The sequence below is a fragment of the Meriones unguiculatus genome, chromosome 1, assembly GCF_030254825.1.
Source record: "Meriones unguiculatus strain TT.TT164.6M chromosome 1, Bangor_MerUng_6.1, whole genome shotgun sequence".
Classification (NCBI taxonomy): Eukaryota; Metazoa; Chordata; class Mammalia; order Rodentia; family Muridae; genus Meriones; species Meriones unguiculatus.
In genome coordinates this window covers 100,249,588-100,253,013 of record NC_083349.1, presented here as the reverse complement: position 1 = coordinate 100,253,013, position 3,426 = coordinate 100,249,588, and the positions used below count along the sequence as shown (strand labels likewise).

Sequence of the window (3,426 nt, the reverse complement as noted above, 5' to 3'; positions counted from 1 at the left end):
CCACAGTGGCCGCCCACGTCCCCGCGCTTCTGGACATTTCTGGACACCTATTCCGGAAAAGCTCTGCTGGAAGAGGAAAGAGAAACCCAAGTCTCCTTCCTGGTGCTTAATAGGCTCCGGGATCAGTGGTCACTTCTACTTTTCAAGACAAACTTTTAGGATGCGCCGGGCACGTGGATGCTACCGAATCCCAGTGCATAGTGGGGGACACTGACCCTCACAGAGGGTCCTGCCAGGCTGTGTCGGTGACAGAGTCAAGACAGTTCAAGCCCCGGTTTGTAAAGATTAGTCCCCTTGCCTTATCACACTGCAGTGTGAAGGAGGACATACCCCGTCCTGACAAAATTGGCGGGGGGCGGGGCGGGGGTTGTTGAAGGAGTCTCTCTTCGATCTCTTCCGGTTTCCCCAGCCCTCAGCAGGTCCTTTGTATACCATCCGCCAGGCCAGGCCAGCAGTCAAGAACCACCTGTTCCCAGAAGGGCACACCAGCGGTCCCGGGGTCATGAGCAACCCTACCTTCCTTCCTGTGAGACCGTATCCCGCTCCCAGCGGCACGCTTGCTGGCACAGCGTTTCTCGTCCAGCGTGTGGCACGCTGCGCAGCGCAGTGGTGCGTCCTCGTGCCAGGACTCTGAGCTAAGCACTGACCCCGTCCCAACTCAACAGAGGAGGAGAACTTGGGAGCTACCCTTAGGTGGAACCAGGAAGCTGTACTCCCAGCGTCTCGGCTGGTGACAGGTAAGAAAGTCAAATGCACAGTAAGCATCGCCCCTTGTTCACGCCTTTCTCCTGCCTTGCCTGCTAAAGCAGGATGACAACGCTCTAAGTCTAGCTTTCTTGTAGGGTGGATCCTGGGTGTGAGTGAGGTCTGTAATGTGAAACTCTGGTGAGAATTTAGAAGGTAAACCGGGGCATAGCCATTGATCTTTAGCATTTTCAAGTGACTGAAGGGCTCTGTCAGAGGTGTGTATTTGCTACTTCCCTTGTCGGCTCTGTACGTGTGAGCTGGCTATTGGACATGGCAGGGAGCCTCTGACCTGCCTAGGACAGGTTAAGAAACGCATGACAAACTCAGGAGTGATTATACCACACACCCTTTAATGTCTATCCCAAAGATCTTTCGTTTTGTGTAGTCTCTTGGCTGACATAGAAATCTGTTTCCAAGACTGATGTTCTGAACTGCAGAATTACAGAAATAAACTCACCATGTCCCTTCTGTGAGTGTCAAGGAGCTTGACTGGGGAGAGAAAGCCACCCCAGGAATGCCAGTAGGTTAGGATGAGCCCGTGTGTATTTGCCCTCTCAACTCCTGCTCTCCCCACAGGCCTCCCGGTCTTTGTCTGGTGAGGCTGGCAACCGCCTGGAATGAAGAACCTGGACGTGGTCACCTGCAAGAAATGGGAGGTGCAGGCTCCCCAAATGACTCCTCTGTGCCTCTCCCTTCACCGCTACAATTTTAGAGGTTAACATACCCCAAAAGACTATGGACAAGGTCTGATGGAAAGTAGATGATAGTAGTAGACAGCAGAAACTAGATAGTAGATAGACAAATGTATGCCTCTCAGATTTATTGACAGAAACCCAGGACACAGGAGTGGAAGTGATTGTGAAGATGGCCTGGAGGTAGGGGTTCTACGTGAGCAGCTGAGCACGGCCCTAGCGGCCCCCTCAGTAGGTGTACTGCAGCCCAAGCACAGTGGTGGCCCTCAGTACCTGAAACTGTACTGATAACTACAGAGGAAGAAATAAAAGACATCCAGGGAGAGCAGTGCATGCTGGTACGTGTCTGTAACCCTAGCTTTGGGGGGGGGGGCAAGCGGGGGCGGGGTGCCAGAAGGAGAATCAGGAAGGTCATCCACAGCTGCGTAGTAAATTGGAGGCCAGCCATAGGCCTGGATATAGCTCCAGGGCTCTCTCCCCAACACTGCAGTGACAGACCTGTATTCTCTGAAGCTGCGAGGTAAACACAGGAAAACCAAAAGTTCAAGGTCATCATCTTAACTACATAAGAAATCCGAGGCCAGCCTATGCTACAGGCCAATCTCAAAACAAAACTCAGGGAGTCAGGAATAGGGAGTAGGTGAGTGCCTATCTTGTTCACTCACTGTCTAACCACAGCTTCCAAAGGACCCAAAGACAGCTCTGTCAGTGGGTAACACTGTGGCCAGATGCCCTGGGATCTGGAAGGAATGACGGCGATAAGCAGATTCTTGGAAATGCTGAGGGTAAACCAGAAGGGAAGAGCAGGGTGAGTGCTCACTCACCCCTCGTGAGTGCTCCAGAAGAGGCATTTCTGCAGAAGCTCTTGACAGCAGGTGGCAAGAAGCCCTCGATGTCACCCTCGCTGGTAATTGAGGGCTCATTTAAGGAGCTATGGTCGCAAATGAGAGTTTATCAAGCTGGAGTTATCACAGCTGATCTGGTCACTGGGCAGGTGACATGCCTCCTGGCCACAGAGCCACAGTGAGCCACAAAGGAAACATTTCTTATGGAGAAAGTGCTGTTTCACCCCAAACTTTTACTCTTGTTAGGTTTCGAATAGACACTCAGTTTGCATTTCTTTCCCTTTTTTTTTTAATGATGAGTTTATTAAACCTTTGGATATGTGAATTTGAATTGAAACATTTCAGCCATAATGTTCCATCTTTTTTTACATCACCCATTCTTTTCTTCCTTCCTTCCTTCCTTCCTTAATTCCAGTTGCATTTGCGTTTCCTTTATTGTTCCATAAGTCAATAATCCCTGCTCATGTTGTTTGTGGGGTTTTCACAACTCTTTCTACTTCTGTGAATTCAGTTCCCATAGCGTTTTCTTCTTCACAATCAGTTTATTGTTCATTTTACATGTTGTGATGTTTACCTCTAAAACTTTCATTTCATTCATTTTTAATCGTCCCTTTTTCTTCTCATCATATTCATTTTACACTGAATCTTTGAGCATATATGCATTTAATTATATATAGCACGTGAGTTTAGTTGTTGAATTAACATTTGGAGACAGTTGAAACCCTCAGTGTATAAGTTGGGTTTTTGAAGCAGGATCTTGTTATCTAGTCTATATTGGCCTTTAACTCATGAGTCTTCTTCCTCAGCCTCCCAAGTGCTATGCTTACGGGTGTATGCCACTATGCCCAGCCTTTTGAACATGTCTCTAGGGTGTATGCTGTCTCTTTAAAGCTCTTGTCTGTGAATTTCCCCATCACAATCATTAAAGTATGTGTTTGTTTCTAATAATTGCTCAGTCTTGGTTATATGTCACATTTTCTTCATGTTTTTGAAGATTTATTTATTTATTTATTTTATAGCGATGAGTGCTCTATATGCACGTACACCTGTATGCCAGAAGAGGGCATCAGACCCCAGTATAGATGGTTGCGATTGCTGAGAACTAAACTCAGGGCCTCTGGAAGAGCAGGCGGTACCCTTAA

The 3,426-nt window shown here is 48.1% G+C and overlaps 1 long non-coding RNA gene across 1 annotated transcript; it reads left to right on the top strand.

Moving 5' to 3' along the window:
- The first annotated feature begins 10 nt into the window (after positions 1-10).
- On the top strand, positions 11-3,226 carry LOC132646356 (uncharacterized). Its single transcript, XR_009584548.1, has 3 exons — positions 11-274; positions 410-737; positions 1,324-3,226. It is a non-coding gene; the product is annotated as an uncharacterized LOC132646356 (long non-coding RNA).
- Positions 3,227-3,426: the final 200 nt, after the last annotated feature.